Source organism: Tamandua tetradactyla, chromosome 12 (genome assembly GCF_023851605.1).
Source record: "Tamandua tetradactyla isolate mTamTet1 chromosome 12, mTamTet1.pri, whole genome shotgun sequence".
In the NCBI taxonomy this organism is placed as follows: Eukaryota; Metazoa; Chordata; class Mammalia; order Pilosa; family Myrmecophagidae; genus Tamandua; species Tamandua tetradactyla.
The window spans coordinates 67,304,265-67,329,259 of NC_135338.1; the positions used below are offsets into that span (position 1 = coordinate 67,304,265).

The following is a 24,995-nucleotide window of genomic DNA, read 5'->3' on the forward strand; positions in this document are numbered from 1 at the left end:
ATTCTAGATGTGGACTAAAAAGCAGGTACAAAACAACAGATAAATAAATACATAACTTCATAACTATTCATCTGCCTTCTAGCTACATAGAAAAGATTATTCATCCGCGCGGGCTGCTCAGCGACCTGCTGATCTTCCCAGACTGACTCCCCCACTTTGGGGCAGGCAGCCCTGCCTCTGGGGCATCAGCTGTCACCACCTGCGGGCCTAGACCTCAACTTTGGGCCAGGACCCAAAGCCTCTTTTACCTATTGCCAGGGAAGTATGAGCAGCAGGTAGCTTGCTACTCCCCTGATGATTCTTTCTGCCAGCACTGCCTCATAGGCAGGGGGAGGACCCAAGGACGGCAGAGATGGCAGGGCCCCAAATCTTCTCAGCCTGCAGTGGCACAGATGTGGGTCTCTACCCAGAAACTGACCTGCTGTGTGACTTTGGCCAGTCATTCTTCCTTTCCTCCAGCCTCCCTCTGGCTTGCAGCACCCCCTCGCCCTTCCTCCCCAGCCTAGCAGTGGTTAAATTCAAGGCCGACATCAGCCTGGTTGACCACGGACAAACAGTGTGGCTTTGGCAAGTCATTAGATATCTCTGAAACTCAGTTTCTTCACCTGGAAAATGGGACTTCAAGGGGTGGTGATGAGGGTTAGGCAAAGTCATATACATACAGGATTTGACTACCCCAGTGGGGACTTGTGTTTGTGTTACTGCCCATGGGAACTGTCCTTACCAGATTTTTTACTGTGTCCCAAAAGACTTGGCATAGAGTTGGCTTCAGTGAATATTTGTAAAATAAATAAATGAGTGTCACAGCGAACAGCAAAAGAAAAAAAAAGATAATTCATTATCTCTGGTTGGGGAGTTCAGATTTAGCTAAATTTTTATTTTTAGTATTTTGTTTATGGGCATTTTTTAGGTTTTCTGTAATGAAATTTAACAGCCTCTGACGTCCAGACATGATCTGACAATTACAGTTAGACCTCAGTATTATTACAAGGAGTTCTGACACTCACAGCCAGGCCATTTTGTTCTCTTGTCGGAAATAAACAGTATCACAACACCAACTTCAGACAAGGTTACTCTGAAACCATGACAAAACGACACATAACAAAGCCACTTCCTAATTTTGCCTAAGGACAGACAAAAATAAGTTTGCTATGAGATACCTAATCAAAGAATTAACTCCCATTTCTAAAGAATCGAATCTAGAGCTAACCTTTGCTTCCTTAGACCCTACCCCAAATAATGACCCAATCAAAGCCCAAATCCTATAATAGGTTCTTTATAATACCCTCCTACTTAGACAACCGAGGATTCCCATCATGGTTTGTGTTCTCCCTCACCGCAGTGAGTGACAAACCCAGCTTGTTTAACTCCAGGTGTGTCCCTGGTTGTCTTTGACTGAAGTCCATTGATAGAGTTAAAGGTTCCACTGAGATTCAGCTGAAACCATTACTGCCCTGGACCGAAACCCTCAACTCAGTAACAGTGAGCACATCTATGGTGGTTTGAAGCAGTCAGAAGCTGAAATTCAGTAGAACCCCAAGAGAAGAGAGAGGCCAGGAGAGGCCACGATGTGACTTGTCGCGTGACAGAGGAGCCAAGGCCTGCAGGCAACCAGCCCCAGGACTTCAGCGTCCAGGAAGAAAGCATCACTTTGACGACAACTTGATTTGGACTTTTTCCTAACCTCAAACCAGGAGCAAATAAATTCCATTGTTTAACCCAAGCCATTTCATGGTATTTGTTGAGGAGCCAAGGAAACCAACCTCTTGTATCTCTACTTAAGGTGCCACCTGACCTTGGCTGGGCAATAAATTCAAACTGAGCTGAGCTAAGGTGTTTCATTAAGGCCCGTCAGTATTGAGTTTATTTTGTTTTTCTAGAAATAGGTCTGTCTTTGGGATTTTGGTTACTCTGTCAGATTTGTATTGTTCTTTTGTGAAATTGTTTTCTGGCATCTAGCACCTCCTTGTCCATCTGTCTGCTTGTCTAATGCCTCAAAGGTTATATGTCTATAGAGGGAAAGCCTTTAGGGAGGGGACAGGTATAAACCTTAGTCCCCATCCTTAAGTTGGCTTCAGGGACTAAGAAGTTCAGAAAGTTTCCCCTCACACTTGCTTCTTTCATATAGACCGTGTCCGGCGTCACTATTTCAAAACCTTAAAAGGACTCTTCTTTAGTCTTGTTTTTGCATCCCTGAGAAACTGCTTTTGTTTTAGTTTCCGCCTGTAATCAATTTTGCCTAGTCCCTGATTGAACAATTAGCCTTTGACCAAGCTCCAGAGACACAAAGTCACACAAGCATCATTCTGAAACTCACATTGAAGTTCTTACGGGGTCTCTTTCATCTAAAGCGGTTCCTTCTCCAGGCAAAACACCTGCTTCTTTGATGTTTTTTCACCTTAGAGCTAGCTGCTATGCTATCTTTTTAACTGGCACAATTTCGCCAAGGACAATTCAGAATTGCAGTGGCCACTTTTGGTGAACTTTAATGTGGACAGATTGCTCATTTGAAAGGTGCCTTAGAGTTGTTCCACTTTCAGCTGTCCAATGATCTGCTTTCTTTAATTGGTATGAGGAGGCTTCTAAATGCAGTTCAGATGCAAAAATTGTCTCCCTAAAATATCCTTTAGCTAAAGTTAAGGCATGATGTAAGAAACTGTTTTCCTATTAGCAGCTTTAAATGGTAAAATATTCACTATTAGCTCCTGATATTGACATTCCCAAATGTCCTTTCCGCTTCTTTGGTGATGGTTCAAAGTCAGAAATCACAGATAGGTTATATAAGCAAAAACTGGCAAATTACCCTATCATGTGAACTTCAGAATTTGACCAATATATTTTTTAAATTATTTTATTAAATACCAAAAAACACCAAACAAACGCAAACATTCCTATTTTGATCATTCTGTTCTACTTATATAATCAGTAATTCACAATATCATCACATAGTTGCATATTCATCATCATGATCACTTCTTGGAACATTTGCATCAATTCAGAAAAAAAATTTATACATACCATACCCCTTACCCCTCCCTTTCATTGATCACTAGCATTTCAAACTAAATTTATTTTAACATTTGTTTCTCTTATTTATTTTTATTCCATATGTTCTACTCATCTGTTGACAAGGTTAGATAATAGGAGCACCAGACACAAGGTTTTCACAATCACACAGTCACATTGTGAAAGCTGTATCATTATTCAATCATTATCAAGAAACTGGAACACAGCTCTACGCTTTCAGGCAGTTCCCTCCAGCCTCTCCATTACATCTTGGATAACAAGGTGATATCTACTTAATGCGTAAGAATAACCTCCAGGATAACCTCTTGACTGTGTTTGGAATCTCTCAGCCATTGACACTTTGTCTCATTTCACTCTTCCCCCTTTTGGTGGAGAAGGTTTCCTCAATCCCTTGATGCTGAGTCTCAACTCATTCTAGGATTTCTGTCCCACGTTGCCAGGAAGGTCCACACCCCTGGGAGTCATGTCCCACGTAGACAGGAGGAAGGTGGTGAGTTTGCTTGTTGTGTTGGCTGGAGAGAGAGACCACATCTGAGCAACGAAAGAGGTTCTCTTGGGGGTGACTCTTAGGCCTAATTTTAAGTAGGCTTGACCTATCCTTTGTGGGGTTAAGTTTGCCTGACTTATTTTTAAAGTTGCTGCACCATTATAGAGTTCCACCAGTAATGTATGGGTATTTCTTTTTATGGACAATAAATAGTATATCATACTTTCTTTCAAAAGACACCCAGATGTCTCCAAAATGAGTCAAGAAGATTATTTAGGAGAACTTCCAGGATGGTTAACTGATTCATTCTTTGTGCATATTCTTCAAGCTACAATTCTCACAGTGGAAATAGCATAACTATAAAAGATTTGAAACTTGTCTCTGACTTAGCAGAAGTCCTATAGGATATCACTTACGCCCTGAAAGCCCAACAAACTAGCCTACGTTCATTAACTAGAGTTCTCATAGACAATTGTACAGGTCCTGATTTCCTCTTACCTAACCAACGAGGAATTTGTGTTCTAGCAAAAACTACACACTGTGCCTATATAAATACTACAGAGCAAATATAATAGTTTGTGACTAGGCTAAAAGAAAAAGCCTCCTGGGTCTCTAAAACAGACCCAGCTGGGTTCTGGGTTTTTGCTAGAACACAAATCCCTAGATTTCATAATCTAGGCCATTGGCTTTGAGACTTATTACAAGGACTAAGAGTCATTTTTGATTGTGAAAATTGTCTCTGTCACCATTAGGTCAGTGTAGCCTGTACTACTGGGCAGAACATTGTCACATCAACTGATTCAACAATCCTATGACAAAATGAGAATAGATTAATCCTGGTTCATTTATAGATTATATCCAGCAGACCCTTCTTGATCTTAGCTGGTAAAATCTTGGCACTGTTGAAAATCTGAGATTACCTGTGGCCTGACGTCCTCTGTCCTTGACCAAAAATGAAGACTGAGAAAGATCAAAAGCAGCCCCTGGCGCCAGGGCTGATCTGACATTTACATCCCTCACGGTCTGGCTCTTCAGTTCTCTTGTTCTCCCGTTTTCTTCTCCTAGAACACCAACCTCAGACAAGCACCTACTCTGACACTATAATAAAATGAAACAAAATAATCATTTCATAATTTTGCCTAAGTACAGATAAAAGCTACCTATAAATACCTAATCATAGAATTGTCCCCACTTTCTGACAGCATCCGACCTAGTGTGAACCCACAGTTCCCCAGGGACTGGGGTCTCCCTCACTGCAATGAAAAATCAGCCCAGTTTGTTTAGCTACAAGTTTGTAGGTGTGTTCTGGGGGTCCTGGGCTAAAAGGCATTGACAACATATATTCATGGCATTTCTAAACAGAAAAAAACAATACAAGTTTACATACACACATACGTAATTTTCATTTTTATGAGATAAACAACCTTGTAATCACGTCCAGGTCAATTACCCCAGAAGTTCTACACATGTCCCATTTCAATTATAACCCACTCCCTGCCCCCCAAAGAAACCATACTCCTAACTCTCATAGTAATCATTTCTTCATTCTTCATAATTTTATCACCAATCTTGTATTCCTAGACATACAGTATTCACTTTTAAAAATTTGATATGTCTTTTAGGTCTCTTTTAACTTACAGGTCTTGCCTCCATCCTTTTCTTTTCCTACTGTTTTTCTATTGAAGAATCCGGGACTTCTGATCTATAGAGTTTCCCAAAGTTTACATTTTACTGATTGCACAATCATGTTTCAGCTCAACAAGTTCCTTTACCTTTGGTTTTTATTGCAAATTAGCAGCTGGACCCAGACGGTTGATCAGACGCTGGTTCAATTCCTTTGGCAATTCTATAGACTGTGCTGTGCTCTTTCATCAGAAGGAACAAAATGTCTACTTTTCTCTCTTTCTCTCTCTCTCTTTTGATGTCAGCGGTTACTGAGTGCAATGCTCAGATTCATTAATTTATTGGTGGTTGCAAAATACTGACATTCAATTCTTTTAATTGTTTTTCACTTATTTGTTGGAATGCTTTTATTAAGAGAGGCACCTTGGTGATGGTAGCACAATATTATGAGTGTACTTAATACCACTGAATTGCACACTTGAAAGTGGTTAAAATGTTAAACTGTGAGTTATATATACGTTACTAAGATTAAAAGTTAAAAAAGAAAAAGAGAGAGATGCCTCTGAACTACTCTTTTGTTATCCAGAGATACAGCTCGTCAGGAAGGGTAGGATAAATGCCTGACTCTTTGCATTGCTTTATCACTTTTCAAGAAAGTGGATTGGTTCCTATTATCCTCTGAAGGTGACCAGATATATTTTTAAAATATCATTATGAAGTCATGGATTCAAACATGCTTGAGGGTTTTAATCAGTGGCAGTTATTACTATTGACACTCAAATTGTCCTATTTCTAACAACTCGCCGCCTTCTGAAGTTGGTTTATAAGTGACTTGATCCATTCCAGGTAGTCTTTGCAGCTTCCTTGCGATTTGGTATGGCAAAGTGCCACTTTTCCTCTACTGCCACTGAGGGGGTAGCTGCACATTCAAGCCAGGGTAGTCTAGGCAAGGAGGTGGGTGCTGGGGGTGGGAAGGGGGAAAGGGAGAAGGGGCATGGTGGACAGGGCAGGGCAAGGTGCGGGGAGGGACAGGGGATGAGCGAGGAGTGAGGGGTGGCAGAGATAGACAAGTGTAGAACTTTAACCTTACATAGAAAATTACTCGTTGACTTACGACTTTTCCTGGTGCTTCTCTTGCAGAGGGAGTATCAGTTTCTCAAGATGTGGGACTGAAGTATATGGTAGTGGAGGGGGAAGGGTTTTCCAGGGAGCAAGAAGGTATGCAACATGTAGTTTTCAACCAATTTAGCTGTGGGGAACATGCAAAAGTGTCCTGAACTCCTAAATGTTTTGTCCAGTAGTCTGACCCTGGAGACAAGCTGGGGAGGACCCCTGGCTTCCAGACCTCCTGAACCTTAGAACAGAGCCCACCCTGTGGACTATTTACCAAGATGACCTGGGATGCTACCCAGCCCTCCAACCCCACCTCCAACATCCAGGCATTTGGTCCAACTCTGTTGCTGTAAGCTGAGATCACCAATCCTGAATATTTTAATAGTTGGCTTGCAAGGTCCTAGTAAAGAAAATCAGGAGCCTCAGTCTGCATGCAACTCTTCAGACTTCCCTGAGAACCTGAGAGGAAATGGCTAGGCTGTTATTCCAGAAACTTTAAAGCCCCTGACAGAAGCAAGTTGCTGAGCTGCTTTCTTTCTAAGGGAAATTGGGCTTTTGGGGAGTTGGGGGGAAGCAGGAGGGAGGGATGACAGTACAGAGGAACTGGGGCTGGGAGGTGCCTCATGCAGGAGGCTGGGGCTGCTGCCTCCCCAGTGCCAGGTGTCTATTTTCCCCTTGGGTGTCTTTTTAAACAGGCAACCCAACCTCCTCTATTTCCTGGCCCTGTTCTGGGATCCCTTTGTTTGTTTGTTTAATCCTTGTTCTTTATCTTATCCCCTTGTTCAGTATTTATCCTTTCCCCATTTTTAAATTAAGACTATTCTTTCTAGTTTAGACATAGAGAATGAAGTATGAGAGAGCAGGCCAAGGGAGGGATGTGGATTACAGGAGATTATGGGAGGGGTGAAACAGAAAAAAAGGCATTGGAGTAGAGAGAGCTGTTGTGAATGAGTAGAGGAAACAAACTGGACTCCTTGGTGTCAGGTTTGTAATCCAGCTTCATCTGCTGGGATTCAGGTTCCCTGTTTACTGCATCTCACTACTGCTTCATGCTTAAATTGGTTTCACTCAGATGATTTCAGCCAAAATGTAAAGCTATCCCCTCATAAATCTGGGCTCATTGTTTGGAGAGTTCTTTCTTAATGGGAGCTATGAATTGCTACAAGTTTGATGGTGAGGCGAGTTTCCATAAGATGAATCCCATTTCCCTTTCATCTTCCCTGAATAAATTGATGCTGTCTACTGGTTGAAAGAGTTTCTGAACTTGAAAACAAGGATAATTGTGATAATAATGTTAAAAGTGAAAAAGCTAAATTTGTAAAGAGTACTGGGTATTCGTTAGGCATTATCTATCTTAAAAAATTTAAAGATAAAATTCAGATAACATACCACACACCCTTTTAACCATTTTGAAGTGTACTATAGGGTGGTTTTTAGTATATTCACGATGTCACACAACTCTTACCACCAATTGGTTCCAGAACATTTTCACACCCCAAAAAGGAAACTCCATACCCATTGAGCTTACCCATACCCATTTCCCATCCACCTAGCTCCTGGCAAACATTAATCCACCTATATTCTGTTTCTATGAATTTGCCTGTTCTGGTTATTTCATATAAACGCAATCACACAATATATAGCCTTTTGGTGTGTGGCTTCTTTTACTTGGTGTAATGTTTTCAAGATTTCTCTATGTATCACATATCAATACTTCATTCCTTTTTTATGGCTGGATAATATTCTGCTGTATGGATAAACCATGTTTTGTTTATCTACTCATCACTTGATGGACTTTTGGGTTGTTGTCACTTTTTGGCTATTATGAGTAATGCTGCTGTGAACATTTTTGAATGAGTTTTTGGGCGAACACCTGTTTTAAATTCTTTGGGGGTATATACCTTGGAATGGAATTGCTGTGTCATATGATAATTCTACACTTAACTTTTTGAGGAACCGACAAACGTTTTCTACAGCAACTGTACCATTTTATATCGTTGCCAGCAATGTATGAGAGTTCCAATTTTTCTACATCCTTGCCAACACCTGTTTCCTTTTTTTTTTTTTTTGATTATTATTTATTAGTTTGTTAAGCCACCAGAGTGCAATATACCAGAAATGGAACGGCTTTTAAAAAGCAAATTTAATAAGCTACAAGTTCACAGTTCTAAGGAAGTAAACATGTCCAAATTAAGGCACCAATAAAAAAGGCTCACTCAAGAAAGGCTGATGGCTTTTCTGAACACCTCTGCCATCTGGGAAGGCACATGACTGGCATCTGCTGTTCCCTTACTCCCGGACTGCATTGCTTTCAGCCTCTGTCCCTGTGGGGGTTCCTCACTTTGCTTCTCTGGGACTGGCTTTCATCTCTTGGCTTCTGTATTAGTTAGGGTTCTCTAGAGAAACAGAACCAACATGGAACACTTGCAAATATAAAATTTATGAAAGTGTCTCACGTGACCGTAGGAGTGCAGAGTCCAAAATCCACAGGGCAGGCTGTGAAGCCGATGACTCCGATGGATGGCCTGGGTGAACTCCACAAGAGAGGCTCACCAGCCAAAGCAGGAATGCAACCTGTCTCCTCTGAGTCCTCCTTAAAAGGCTTCCCATGATTGGATTTAGCATCACTAATTGCAGAAGACACTCCCCTTTGGCTGATTACAAATGGAATCAGCTGTGGATGTAGCTGACGTGATCATGACCTAATCCTATGAAATGTCCTCATTGCAACAGACAGGCCAGCGCTTGCCCAATCAGATGAACAGGTACCACAACTTGGCCAAGTTGACACCTGTCCCTAACCATGACAGTCCACCCCTTGTCAACTTGGCACATATATATATATATATATATATATATATATATATATATATATATATCACCTTAGACCACACTTAATTTCCAAATGAAAACAAATAAGCACACATTTTTTTTTTTTACCTGACAATACTCAACTGTCCTGCATATAACTGGAAACACATTAAATCTCTCCAGAATAGCGTGCAAATCCTTGGGCAACATTCATTCTTAAACTTGATATCTTACAACTTAAATAGTATAACACAAACAAAACAGCATTACAGTCCTCGTTTCTATAACTGATCACGTGGTCGAAGTTTGTATTTATCACTACCTTCTTCCACTACCCATTCCATGTTCCCTTTCCCCTCAGCAAGCACTTCAGCTGGCCGTGGTTCTTTGCCTGGTGGGGTGACCCAAACCTTCATTCCTGAAGTCTCAGAGCCATTAGTGGTCCTGCCTGGATTGTGTTGTTGCAGTTTTCCATTGATTTTAATCACAGGGCATGGTAGTACTAATAGACGCCCCAGGGGATCTCCTATATTCCAAGAAAACTCTTCTTTACCTCCATTATGTAGTTGCAGTCCTACTTCCTTCTGATAGTCAGGGTCAATTACCCCAGACAATAATGTAATCCCCTTCTTGGTATGTTGATCCAGAGGCATAAGTAGCCCAAAGTGGCCAGGTGGCAATCTTAACTTCCAGTTCAGTGGTATCACTGTTGTTTCTCCTGGAAAAAGCACACCCCATTTTGGAACTAAAACCTGTAGACCAGCAGAACTCAGGGTAGCAGGGACAGGAAGCAAAAATTTTCCTAGTGGATCACTAGGAGTAATAGTGAGTGGCACCACACCCATTTCCACCCCTTGGTTCCTGGACCCATGGATCCTGGCTATGGGAGAAACAGCACCATACAGTGGACGCTGATTCAGAGCATACACAGCTTCCTGGAGAACATTACCCCAGCCTTTCAAGTTTTTGCCACCTAGTTGGCACCGTAATTGAGTTTTCAAAAGGCCATTCCACCGTTCTATCAATCCAGCAGCTTCTGGATGATGGGGAACATGGTAAGACCAGAGAATTCCATGAGCATGTGCCCATTCTTGCACTTCATTTGCTGTGAAGTGTGTTCCTTGATCCGAAGCAATGCTATGTGGAATACCATGACGATGGATAAGGCAATCTGTAAGCCCACGGATAGTAGTTTTGGCAGAAGCATTGCGTGCAGGGAAAGCAAACCCATATCCAGAGTATGTGTCTATTCCAGTTAGAACAAATCGCTGCCCCTTCCATGAAGGGAGTGGTCCAATGTAATCAACCTGCCACCATGTAGCTGGCTGGTCACCTCGGGGAATGGTGCCATATCGGGGGCTGAGTGTGGGTCTCTGCTGCTGGCAGATTGGGCACTCAGCAGTGGCTATAGCCAGGTCAGCCTTGGTGAGTGAAAGTCCATGTTGCTGAGCCCATGCATAACCTCCATCCCTACCACCATGACCACTTTGTTCATGAGCCCATTGGGCAATAACAGGAGTTGCTGGGGAAAGAGGCTGACTGGTATCCATAGAACGGGTCATCTTATCCACTTGATTATTAAAATCTTCCTCTGCTGAAGTCACCCTCTGGTGCGCATTCACATGGGACACAAATATCTTCATGTTTTTAGCCCACTCAGAAAGGTCTATCCACATACTTCTTCCCCAGACCTCTTTGTCACCAATTTTCCAATTATGGTCTTTCCAAGTCCCTGACCATCCAGCCAAACCATTAGCAACAGCCCATGAGTCATTATACAAACGCACCTCTGGCCAGTTTTCCTTCCAAGCAAAATGAACAACCAGGTGCACTGCTCGAAGTTCTGCCCACTGGGAGGATTTCCCCTCACCACTGTCCTTCAAGGACACCCCAGAAAGGGGTTGTAATGCTGCAGCTGTCCACTTTCGGGTGGTACCTGCATATCGTGCTGAACCATCTGTAAACCAGGCCCAAGTTTTCTCTTCCTCAGTCAGTTCACTGCAAGGAACTCCCCAAGAGGCCATAGCTCTGGTCTGGGAAAGACAAGGTAATGTGGCAGGAGTGGAGACCATGGGCATTTGTGCCACTTCTTCATGTAACTTACTTGTGCCTTCAGGACCTCCTCTGGCTCTATCTCGTATATACCATTTCCACTTGACAATAGAGTGCTGCTGTGCACGCCCAACTTTATGGCTTGGTGGGTCAGACAACACCCAACTCATGATAGGCAACTCAGGTCTCATGGTAACTTGGTGGCCCATGGTTAAGCGTTCAGTCTCTACTAAGGCCCAGTAGCAGGCCAAAAGCTGTTTCTCAAAAGGAGAGTAGTTATTTGCAGCAGATGGTAAGGCTTTGCTCCAAAATCCTAAGGGTCTGCATTGTGACTCTCCTATAGGGGCCTGTCAAAGGCTCCAGACAGCATCTCTATTTGCCATTGACACTTCCAGCACCATTAGAACTGCTTGTTCATATGACCCAAGTGGCAGAGCAGCTTGTACAGCAGCCTGAACCTGTCAGAGATCCTCCTCTTTTTGAGGTCCCCACTCAAAACTAACAGCTTTTCTTCTCACTCAATAAATGGGCCAGAGAAGCACACCCAAATGAGGAATATGTTGTTGCCCAGATCCCAAGAGACCAACTAGGTGTTGTGCCTCTTTCTTGGTCATAGGAGGGGCCAGATACAGTAACTTTTCTCCACCTTAAAAAGAATGTCTTCACATGGTCCACACCACTGGACACCTAGAAATTTCATTGAGTTGGAAGGCCCCTGTATTTTTGTTGGATTTATCTCCCATCCTCTGACACACAATGCCTTACCAGTAAGTCTAGAGTAGTTGCTACTTCTTGCTCACTAAGTCCAATCAACATGATATCGGAATGGACCAGTGTGATGTCTTGTGGGAGGGAGATAAGATCAAGTTCCCTGCAGACAAGATTATGACATAGGTATGGATAGTTGATATACACCTGAAATAGGAGAGTGAAAGTATATTGCTGACCTTGGCAGCTGAGAGCAAATTGTTTCTAGTGGTCCTTACTAATAGCTGTTGAGAAAAAAGTATTTGCCAGATCAATAGCTGTATACTAGTGTATTAGTTAGGGTTCTCTAGAGAAACAGAACCAACATGGAACACTTGCAAATATAAAATTTATGAAAGTGTCTCACGTGACCGTAGGAACGCAGAGTCCAAAATCCACAGGGCAGGCTGCGAAGCCGATGACTCCAATGGATGGCCTGGATGAACTCCACAGGAGAGGCTCACCAGCCAAAGCAGGAATGCAACCTGTCTCCTCTGAGTCCTCCTTAAAAGGCTTCCCATGATTGGATTTAGCATCACTAATTGCAGAAGACACTCCCCTTTGGCTGATTACAAATGGAATCAGCTGTGGATGTAGCTGACGTGATCATGACCTAATCCTATGAAATGTCCTCATTGCAACAGACAGGCCAGCGCTTGCCCAATCAGATGAACAGGTACCACAACTTGGCCAAGTTGACACCTGTCCCTAACCATGACAGCTTCCATTGGCTCTCTCCAGGTTCTAGCTTGCTTAACATCTCACGGGAAGGCGCACGACAATGTCTGCTGGGCTCCAAGCATCTCCAAACAGTCGTGTCTCTGTTCTGAAACAACTATTCTCCAATTGTCTGTGTCTGCTCCACTCTGAGCTCTCTCTAAAACGTGTTCTCTTTTAAAAGACTCTAGTAAAAACAACAACAACAACAAAAAACAAAACCCAAAAATAAAAGTAAAATAATAAAAAAAAATTTTGGAAACAAGATTAAAAAAAAGAAAAAGAATTAAAAAAAGAAAGCAAAGATAAATAAGACTCCAGTAAACTAATCAAGACTCACCTGGAATGGGTGGAGTCACAGCTCCATCTAATCAAAAGGTCACACCCAGAATTGGGCGTGACTCATCTCTGTGTTGATCATCTAATCAAAAGTTTGCTCCTACAATATAGAATCAGGATTGAAAGAAGCAGCTGCCCTCACAAGATAGGATCAGAATTAAAACATGGCTTTTCTGGGGTACATAAAACTTTCTAATCAGCACATTATTATTACTGTTATTGTTGCAATCATATCTCATTATGGTTTTGATTTGCATTTCCCTAATATCTAATATGTTGAGCATCTTTTCATGTACTCATTAGCTTTTTGTATATCTTCTTTGGAGAAATGTGTATTCAAACCTTTTGCCCAATTTATAATTAAAAAAAATATGTTTGTTGTTGAGTTCAGGGTTCTTTATATGTTTTGGATAGTAAACTCTTACCAGATATGATTTTAAAATTTTTTCTTGATGCATAAACATTTTAAATTTTGATGAAGTCCAGTTTATCTATTTTTTCTTTTGTTACTAATGCTTTTGTTATCATATTTAAGAAAACATGGCCTGGTACAAGGTTACTATTATTTTCTTTTTCATTAATAGACTATTGTCAAAAATAGACAAAATAGTCTATTTTTCATTAATAGACTTTATCCTTTAGAGAAGTTTTAGGTTTACAGAAAATGAAGCAGATAGTACAGAAAGTTTCCATATATCCCTTTTCCCTGGGCTTACAATTTCCCCTATTATTATAATTATAGTTATTATTTTAAAACTCTTTTTATTTAGATTTCTTCATGTACCAAACACTCCATCCAAAGTATACAATCAATGGCTCACAATATCATCACATATTTGTGTATCCATCACCATGATCATTTTTAGAAAATTTGCATCACTCCAGAAAAAGAAATAAAAAAATATAAAAACCTGTCATGGTTAGGAACATTTTCAACTCGGCCAAGTTGTGGTAGCTGTTTATCTGATTGGGCAAGTACTGGCCTGTCTGTTGCAATGAGGACATTTCACAGGATTAGGTCATGATCACATCAGCTGCATCCACAGCTAATTCCATTTGTAATCAGCCAAAGGGGAGTGTCTTCTACAATTAGTGATGCTAAATCTAATCATGGGAAGCCTTTTAAGGAGGACTCAGAGGAGACAGGCCCCATTCCTGCTTAGGCTGGTGAGCCTCTTCTGCGGAGTTCATCCAGACCCTCCATCGGAGTCGTCGGCTTCACAGCCTGCCCTGTGGATTTGGACTCTGTGTTCCTGCGGTCACGTGAGATACTTTTATAAATTTTATATTTGCAAGTGTTCCCTGTTGATTCTGTTTATCTAGAGAACCCTAACTAATACAAAACCCCACACACCCCATGCCCCTTATCCTTCCCTCTCATTGACCACTAGTATTGCAATTGATCCAACTTTTTTTAACTCCTTATTCCCCTTCCAAAATTATTTATTTATTTTTTGTCATTATTATTATTATTATTACTCTTCTGTCCATATCTTGGATAAAAGGAGCATCAGTCACAAGGTTTTCACAATCATATGATCACACTGTAAAAGCTATATGGTTACACAGTTGTCTTCAAGAATCAAGCTACTGGAATACAGTTCAACATTTCAGGTACTTCCCTCTAGCTACTCCAATACACTATAAACTGAAAAGGGATATCTGTATAATGCATAAGAATAACCTCCAGGATAATATCTCGACTCTGTTTGAAATCTCTCAGCCACTGAAACTTTGTTTTGTCTAACTTCTCTCTTCCCCTTTTCGGTCAAGATGACTTTCTCAATCCTATGATGTCAGGTGCTGCCTCTTGCCTGGGAATCATGTACCACATAGGGTGAGGGCAGTGAGCTCACCTGCTGTGTTGGCTTAGAGAGAGAGAGGCCACATCTAAGCAACAAAAGAGGTTCTCTGGGGGTGACTCTTAGGCATAATTATAAGTAGGGTTAGCTTCTTTGCAGGAATAAGTTTCATAGAGGTGAGCCCCAAGATTGATGGCTCAGCCTATTGAATTGGTTGTCCCCACTGCTTGCAAGAATATAAGAAATTCCCCAGATGGGGGAAGCTTAATATTTCTTCCTTTCTCCCCAGAGAAAGTATTTGCAAATACTTTTTTTTCTCTGCCCACATTATTCGGGGATGTACTGGGGCATCACACTAACCTGTACTAACCAACAGGATTTCACTCCTTATTCAAGATTCTATGTAATTATGGTGTTCTCAATAAACTGATCATACAAGTTAAATTAGATAATGTACAGCTCAAAATAGAAATTTCGCACCAAATAAACATCTCTTCCTTTGGTCTCCCATAGGAGTTGAAATTTTAAAATATAGACCATATCATCCTTTACGCTGTATTCTGATTTACCTCAGTCCTATGCAGCTCAGCTTCATTCATATCTCTATTCGAAGTCTGATCACTTTTTCAACTTTTTAAACAGCTATTATATGGGGTAATGCTGACTTTTATAGCTTCAGGGCTACCTTATTATTAACATATTGTGTTAGTGTGATATATTTGTTACAACTGATGAATCAATATTGACATATTATTAACGAAAGATCATGGTTTACATTAGAGTCACTCTTTGTGCTGTACAGGTCTATAGGTTTTGACAAATGCAGAATGCCATGTGTCCACAATTACAGCTCTATAAGGAATAGTTTCACTGAGCTAAAAATACCCTGTGCTCTACCTTAGTCATTCCTCCTCCTCCCCATCCTTCCCTGAATCCCCAGAAACCACTGAAATTTTTACCGTCTCTATAGTTTTGCATCTTCCAGAATATTACATAGTTGGAATCACACAGTATGCAGCCTTTGATAAAGCAATATGCATTTAAGGTTCTTCCATGTCTTTTTGTAGCTGGATAGCTCATTTCCTTTTATGCTGAAAAGATTTCCATTGTATGGATGCACCACAGTTTGTTTATCCATTCATCCTTTGAAGGATGTCTTGGATGCTTCCAGTTTTTTTCTTTTTTGTAATCTTATTAAAGTTGTATATTTACAGAAAAATAATTCATGTAATACAGAGAGCTTCCAATTTTTGAAAACTGTGAATAAAGCTACTATAAACATTTGTGCAGCTTTTTGAGTGGACAAAAGTTTTCAATTCATTTTAATAAATGCCCAGGAGCATGATTACTGGATCATATAGTAAGATTATGTTTAGCTTTGTAGGAAGATGCCAGCAATGAGAATGCTTGTTGCTCTACATCCTCACTAGCATGTAGCATTGTCAGTTTATTAACCTTTGTTTAGCATTTTATAGTTTGAGATCTGCTTTCTTGTACATTAACTCACTAATAAAATAATACTTAAGACTTTAGTAGACTTTTGGGATCACTTAAAAGAAAAATACAATCTTACATTAAGTAACTAATAGTGCTTACCTAGCCCCAAAGTATATGAGGTAAGTAGGGTGACTGTAGTATTTATCATCTAAATGAGAACACATTTGATAATAAAAGGGGGTGATATTAATTATGCTGTAGTAACAGGCAAGAAATGGGATATATGTTCCCTTACATATAAATAATGGAGACCTGAGTTTCAATGTCGTATCCATCATTCACTTGCTAAATCTTCACCTATACAACAGGGGGTGAAGTAATGATTTCTAAGTTTCCTTTCAGCCCTAACATTCCAGAACTCTATAGCATGTACTGTCCAATCAAGAAATTAGAGCTATTCTACTGTTAACCTAAGAATTGATTTAATTCTTTGACAGTTAATGTCCTTGTTTGAGCTGTGAGTGTAGCCTGCAACACACTAAGCAGAAGCAAGTCTTGTTAAAACAATTTCTATAAATGGAGATAGAAAAGTGGGTACTGTCCAATGGTTTTGTCTACACTTGTGTCCCCAAACTTGTCTCTAGTGGTCAGGTAGTTATGTAGCCATTTCAGAAAACTGTCCATAATAATAATACTTGGAGATTTTTAACTTGAGGGTTTAGAAGGCTTGAAGAGCATTTATTGATTAATGAACTCTGTCACTGAACTGTTCTCCCATCCCATCTGTAGGTCTTTCTACATCTTGAGTCTTCACTCCATAGTCAAACTTCTTGGAAGTTATCTACGCTCACTATTTCTATTTTCTCCTTCTATTCTCTTCTCAACGCATTGACACTTGATTTCTGACTTCACTTCACTAAAAACACCTTGCCAAAATCATCAGTGACTTCCTAGTTGCCAAATCCAATGAACATTTTCGGTCTTCCACTGATTTGAACTCTGCAATATTTGGCACTGTCAATTTTTTCTTGTTTTTATGAACATAATTTAAAGATAGACTTTATTCTCTGATGGTTTACTCATGCAAACTGCACATAAAAGAAAATAGTACAGTTTTTATAACACTGCAAATGTAAAGACTCAAAATGCTAGGTAGAGGTTGGGTCATGGTGGCTCAGCAGGCAGAGTTCTCACCTGCCATGCCAGAGACCTGGGTTCAATTCCCAGTGCCTGCCTATGCAAAAAAAGAAAGAAAAAATGCTAGGTACATAAGTAGTGTAACATCCTGAAAGTTAAAATGGAATTTGTTTATACAACTAATAATGATTTTTATTTGCTGAAATAGATTGGTTTACAATGAAAAGTTTGCTAACCCTGGTAAGCTCATTAACCTTTTACATGATTTCTTACATCTATGTAGTTTTATTTTACAGTTGCAAGAATTCTGTTACCAAACAGTAACATGAAAGAAAATGCACTGAAGGACTTATGAAGGTGAAGCAAATGAGGCTTTTCTTAACTCATCAAAATCATAATAAAAATAGCTTTCTTGCAGAATTCATATTCTTTGGCATAACTGTGGCAAAATCATGTTTAGAAATTGATTACTTTGAAATTACAAAATCAGCTGAAAATAAATTTTAGAAGTAGAAGTATCAACTAAAAATTCTCTCATTTTTCGTAAGTCAAACAATAAAATTCCTATTATCTTCATATTTAAAAGTCCTGAAATGTCATTTGTAGCATCTGACTGTTTCCCAGTTTGAAACTTAGGCAGGTAGGATATTTCCTTGAATTATCAAGGATGTTCCATACAGGTTTTTAAAATGTCAGTCTCGTTAGAGATGGCACTGAGACTTTAGAAAATAGCGTAGTGTGGATGCAGAGCAAACTATACAACTTATCATAAATGCATTACAGATTTTTACATAATGGAATCCTGCTTGAATGCCAGATGTTGCTACTGAGGAAGACTCAGAACTATTTTACAAAATTTTCTTATGCACATCCACTACTTTATATATATATAAATATATATTTAACAATTTCATCTATTTAAAAATATTGTATTGTATTCTGAACATAAATGCAGAATAAAAATAGTTAATAGCACATTAGAAAACTCAGTATCCCACAGATGACTGGATATTGAGAAAAGTGTGCCTACAATCATCTCTTTAGAAACAAACTACATCATGGGAATGTTAGTTATCCAAGCCTGCACAGTAATGACATTTTAAACTGCAGTCATCTATTGGCCAACATCACACTGAAGGCATATTAAACATTCGAGCAAAGATTACTGGCCTAAACTACTGAAAGACACACACACAGTCATTCACTCTCTCTCTCACACATATTCTTGCTTCCCACATTATAATTACACTGTTCTAAAGATAGATACTGATTTTTTTTCCATGAGAAACATTATCAAGATTTACTACTAAAAGACGACAGCGCTTTCACAAGAACAAGTACAAGTTAGCTCACAATACGAGATGATGGGGGAAAACAGTCTTAAATTTTCTAAGTGCTAATTTTAGGCTTTTCTGACAACCATACCATACTTGATTATGCATAAACTTCTCATTTTGTAATGTGAAATCTGCTCCCTCTAAAACCCACAAAATCCTCAAACATTAATTCCAAAAAAATTATTAGGTATCTGATAACCCTGTAATGCACATTCTATAATTACATATTTTAAGCCTCATAAACATAACATAATACTGAATTTAAGATTTGAAAAATAAATATTATTTTTGAAATGATGAAGGATTCAAAAATTCAGATCTATTTAAAACCTTAAAAAAAGGAAACTATTATTGACACTGATCTAGTTCAAGATAAAGAATGTGCATAAAAGCACTGTACGTCCTTTACCATGTTATCTCTCACTTGAAAATAGTGTTCCCCAACATCTTTTTTTCTCTTGGTCTTTTTGGAATCACCTATTACTGGATTTTCTTCTATATTCCTAGTTTCTGCTTCTCAATTTCCTTTAAATAGTTCCCTTCCTATGTATATTCTTTAAATGTTGGTGGTCCTCAGGATTCTATCCTTAGCCTTTTACTCTTCTTATGCTGTACACTATCCTTGGGCCATATCACCTATGCTAGTTTGAAGATATGTACCTAAGAAAAGCCATGTTCTTTTCCTAATCCAGTCTTGTGGGGCAGACCTATTGTTTAGGGTGGAAACCTTCTTTATTAGAATACTTCCATGGAGATGTGACACACCCAATTGTGGGTGTGACCTTGATTAGATGGAGATGTGACTCCACCCATTCAAGGTGAGTCTTAATTAGTTTACTGGAGTCCTTAAAAGAGCTGACACAGGGAAACATTTAGGAGAAAGCTTAGATGCAGATGTTTTGAAATGCAGATGCCCTAGTGTAATCGAGAAATTAGGATTTAAGGAATGATTTTGATTCCTGAATCATTAGATAAATATTCCTTTTTGTTTTGTTATATTGGCACTTACAGAAGGAAATACCTGAAATCCCTAAAGTATAATTCAGCTGCCCTGATATCTGAAATGATTGTAAAAGCCCTTATCTTGTGTCTTTCTGACTGTAAGAGCTTGTATTGGTCATTTTCTTGTAGGGCAAAGACCCTAATGCTAATGAAGAATTTGATGTCAGCCATATAATTAGCTTCAGCCCTGGACATTTATAAATTACATCAGCTAGACTCTACTATTGAAAGGTAACTTGTCTCCCTTCCTTTTGGTTCACACCTTTAGTATTGAAATGATAGCTCTGCCTCCCCTCCTTTCAACTCATGTTCTATTGAAATGATAATGATAACACTATTTCCTTTTCTGCTTTAACCGCCATTCAAAATGACCTCATTTCCCCTTGCTAATATCCTCAAAAACCTTGAACCCCCTAAACTTGGAGAAAGATTTTGGGCCACTAGGCCATCTGGTTTCCTACTATGTGCCTAGTAATAAACCTGTTCTCTCTTTGAAATCTTGATGTCTCAGGAATTGATTATTGACTGCTTCAGGCAAAAGAACTCATGGCCTTTGTCCAGTAGCAATTTGGCGGCCCACAAGGAACAAATGCCTGATCTCTGGAGCCCCAGCAGAGCAGGTAAGTCAGGTAATCAAGCCTTTTGAGGCTGCTGGACTGAATTTAGTCTGGAGGCTTGGCAACTGGAGTTCTCTGTTCTGCCGGCACTCCAGAGACTTTTGATGCTGTAAAAAGCTTCAAATAGAGAAACCATTTCAAGTTCCATGTCAGACCTCTGACTGGGTGAGTGGGTCATCAGGGTAAAAAGTGAACCAGGGAATAAATAGGTGATTTGAGTGCTCTTGACCGAGGCCTGGGTCATACTTCCAGAATGACCCCCATTGCTCTGATCTCTACACTTTGTTTTCTGGGTACCATGCTGTATGGGGTTGGAGTTGCTGACCTAAATTTGTCTGTTGAGTATACTCCTAGACAATGAGAAATTAACAATTAATTGGTATTTAATAAAATTATGTAGGCCTGTTTAAGTGCTAACCGGTGTGTTACCAAGGTATAGTAAGAGTTTAATGCTTATTTAATTGTTAATTAGTGTGTTAAGTATTAAATTCCTGTTTAATTGTTAGTTGGTATGTTTGGCCTAGTTATTAATTGGTGTGTTATTTAAATATAATAAGCATTGTTTGTTTAAATTTGTTGATATGTTCCTAATTAGTTACTGATTGTGGGAATTCTTTAATAAGGGAAGCTTTGGGCTATATTGAAAATATTTTAGGTATGAGTCTATAAAAAGGTTTTGTTTCTGTAACATAATCTGGCTTCAAAATGATTGAAAATGAAAATACTGCCATTGGTTAAAATTATAAATGTTACAGTTAAAATTGTTCTGCAAAAAGGTAGAAACAGGATGAGATTATATTCAAATCCTTTAGTTGTCCCTCTTACAAGTATTTCTTTATTTCTTTTCTTGTGTAACTAACTCTCGATTTGTTTCTGCTTGCCTGTTCAGTGTATATTCTCATACCTCTGGATGGTAAATAACAGATTAATAAAAAAATTCTTAAGGCGCTCTATATGAACTGCTTAGAAATAATAAGACATTTTATATAAATATATAAATTGGTACTTCTAAAATAGAAAAGGGCTCTTGAGCAGTAGGATTCAGAGCCTTAGTTTTGTGATTGCTGTGAACAAACCTGGACATAGGAGGGAAGTGGAGTCTCCCTTGAGGCAGCAGAAAACTGTCAGAGGGTTGCCTCTAGAAGAAGTAAAGACCTTTTCCAATGGCTCTGGTTACAGCTTTTAGTAAAATAAATTTAATAATTGGAAATAGTTAAAGATGGGTATAGGAACCATTGAGGTAGCCCTGCCTGGATTGGATTGTTGCAGTTTTCCATTGATTTTAATCACAGGGCATGGTAGTACTAAAAGACGCCTAAGTGGATTGCCTATATTTTAGGAAAACTCTTACCTCCATTGCATAGCTGCAGTCCTATTTCCCCCTGATAGTCAGGGTTAATCACCCCAGCCAGTAAAGTAATTGCCTTCTTGGCTTCTTGATCCAGGGGCATAGAGTATCCCAAAGTGACTAGGTGACAGTTTTAGATTCCTGTTCAATGGAATCATTGTTGTTTCTCCTGGTGGAAGCACTCCCTCTTCTGGAACTAAAACCTGTCGACCAGCAGAGCTCAAGGTCAAAGGGACAGGAAGCAAAAATTTCCTAGTGGATCACTAGGGGTACTAGTGAGTGGTACCACTCCCATTTCCACCCCTTGGTTCCCGGACCCATGGATTCTGGCTATGGGAGAAATAGCACCATACAATGGATGCTGATTCAGAACATACACAGCCTCCTGGAGACCATCACCCCAACTCTACATAGTATGGCCACCTACTTGGCACATTGAGTTTTCAAAAGGCCATTCCACTGTTTCATCAATCCAGCTGCCTCTGGATGATGGGGAACATGGTAAGACCAGAGAATTCCATGTGCATGCGCCCATTCCCACACTTCATTTGCTGTGAAGTGTGTTCCTTGATCTGAAGCAATGCTATGCGGAATACCATGACGATGGATAAGGCATTCTTTAAGCCCACAGAGGGTAGTTTTGGCAGAAGCATTGCATGCAGGGAAAGCAAACCCATATCCAGAGTATATGCATTCCAGTTAGAACAAATTTCTGCCCCTTCCATGAAGGGAGTGGTCCAATGTAATCAACCTGCCACCATGTAGCCAGCTGATCACCTTGGGCAATGATGCCATATCAGGGGCTGAGTGTGGGTGTCTGCTGCTGGCAGATTGGGCACTCAGAAGTGGCTTTAGCCAGGGCAGCTTTGTTGAGTGCAAGTCCATGTTGCTGAGCCCATACATAACCTCCATCCCTACCACCATGACCACTTTGTTCATGAGCCCATTGGGTAATGCAGGAGTTGCTGGGGAAAGAGGCTGACTGGTATCCACAGAACAGGTCATCTTATCCACTCAACTATTAAAACCTTCTTCTGCTGAAGTCACCCTCTGGTACACATTCACATGGGACACAAATATCTTTATGTTTTTAGTCCACTCAGAAAGGCCCAAGTTTTCCCAGACCAGAGCCTCTTGGGGAGTTCCTTACAGTGAATTGATTGAGGAAGAGAAAACTCGGGCCTGGTTTACAGATGGTTCTGTACGATATGCAGGTACCACCCGAAAGTGGACAGCTGCAGCACTACAACCCCTTTCCAGGATATCCCTGAAGGACAATGGTGAGGGGAATTAATGTCACTTCTGAACCAGTTCTAATAATCCCCCAAATAACTGATCATTTCCTTTTCCCCAATACAGTTACCCTGGTAAAAGGCCATCAGTCTTCTTGGGGAATGCTTAGAGGAAGATTAGCAGTAAAAATTTGTGGCAGTCTAACAGGGTCCTCCCCCAAAGGGACCTGGCCTCCCCCTCATTCAAGGGGCTCTGGGTTTGTAAATTGTCTGAAGTCTGGAAATTGATTAAGGGGCCTTCACTCTCTGTTTTTGTAATTCAAGGTAGACTTCTGTTTACTTTACCTAGAACTCTTTTGTTTATACAGCTCAAACAAGAATTTAATGGACTGCCCATCTATTGTACTTTTAGGTACCCCATGATCTACTAGCCAATGCCACAAGTCTCTGTGAGTTAGACTATTTTAACTCCTGCTTTGAGTCTCCTGTCCATTATGATAGCCATGTCCACCTTGTCTTTGGCGATTAAGTGCTGCCACCTGGTTTCTGCCAACTTGGGATCCACCCATCCCATTGTGTTTAAGGATTCCAGCTCAGTGACAGCAGTTCCCACAGTGATATCTGACCTACAGAGAAGTGCAACTACAGAGCTCTTCAGGGATGATGGCGCTAGTCTCACAAATTTATTTCTTACAGTTCTGGTAAAAGGTGCATCCTCCGGACATTCCTGGGGTATATGAGCAGCCTTTCCCTGATAAATTCACTCTAACATTCCAATCTCTTTAAGCCATTGGATCCCCTGATCTACATTACACCAGGGCTGTTCTGGCATTTCAACCTCAGGTAATGTCGGCCACCTTTTAATCCATGTTTCAGCCAACATTCAAACAAATCGTTAATGCCTTTTCTAACTCCCTGAGTTATAACATTGAATGCAGAATCTCTGCTTAGTGGGCCCATATCAATAAATTCAGGTTGATCCAACTTTATATTCCTTCCACCATTATCCCATACCCTTAAAATCCATTGTCACACATATTCCCTTGATTTCTGTCTATATAAATTGGAAAACTCATGTAACTCTTTTGGAGTATAACGTACGTCCTCATGGGTGACACTTTGTACCTCACTTTTTAGGGTCTGTTGGGACTTTAGTTATAGGTCTGGAAGAAATGAGGGGAGGTGGGGGTGGGAACGAAATCATGACCACATGTAATTAATTCATAAGAAATTGAGTTCATACTTGATGACTTTCAAATATTTGGCATCTTATGAAAGAACATCAATGATTTCTGTGATGTCAAATTGAATTTTTTCTTTATGTTTTGGATTTCATCTAATATTTTTGCTCTGTTTAGATAATTTCATGTTTTTTCTGCCTTACTGTCGTAGGGCAGGCTGTGAAGCTGACAACTCCGATGAACGGTCTGCTGAAGCAGAAAGAATGACTCTCTCTTCTGAATCCTCCTTAAAAGCCTTTCAGTGATTAGATTTAGCATCACTCATTGCAGAAGACACTCCCCTTAGCTGGTTACAAATGCAATCAGCTGTGGATGTAACTGTCATAAGCATGAAATCCATGAAATGTACTTATAGCAAGATAGGCCAGTGCTTGCCCAACCAGACAAATGGGTACTATCACCTGGCAAAGTTAACACATGAAACTGACCATGACACCACCTAAAGCAGTTATGGTGGGAGGGGTAGGCACAGAACGATATGGTGAGGTGTGGCTTAGAATTTTTTTTACTGGGCCTGGAGATTAGAAATGGTAAGAATAAAAAATGCTATAGTATAGGTTATGTTTGTTATTATTTTTTCAATAATATCTTTGCAATGGTAATTGCAGTAATCAGATTATTATTAAACTATGAATAGCCTTGGGCTAGGCATAACTGAATAAAATCTAATTATCAAATTTCAGTAAGTAAAATGAAAGATCTTTGAGAGCTATGGAAAAGTTTTCCTGGGTTTAGGCTTGGAACAAATTAAACAATTGCAGTATATTTTCCAGAACATGATAGTCAATGGACTTTTAAAATTGTATTTTAAGATATAAAGAAAACAAAGAATTTTTTTCAATTTCTGATAAAAGGAATTTTATGATAAATTTTGAATTGAACAAATGTGATTTATTCTGCTTGGGTATGTTCTCCCTAAATTTATA

At 39.8% G+C, this 24,995-nt stretch overlaps 1 long non-coding RNA gene across 2 annotated transcripts in view; it reads right to left on the minus strand.

The window, feature by feature from the left end:
• Positions 1-24,995, minus strand: part of LOC143652298 (uncharacterized) — a 40,502-nt gene that overhangs the window by 4,610 nt on the left and 10,897 nt on the right. For both annotated transcript variants that reach the window (XR_013160551.1, XR_013160550.1), the window contains exon 3: positions 4,435-4,612. This is a non-coding gene — a long non-coding RNA (uncharacterized LOC143652298). The remainder of the gene's footprint in view (positions 1-4,434; positions 4,613-24,995) is intronic.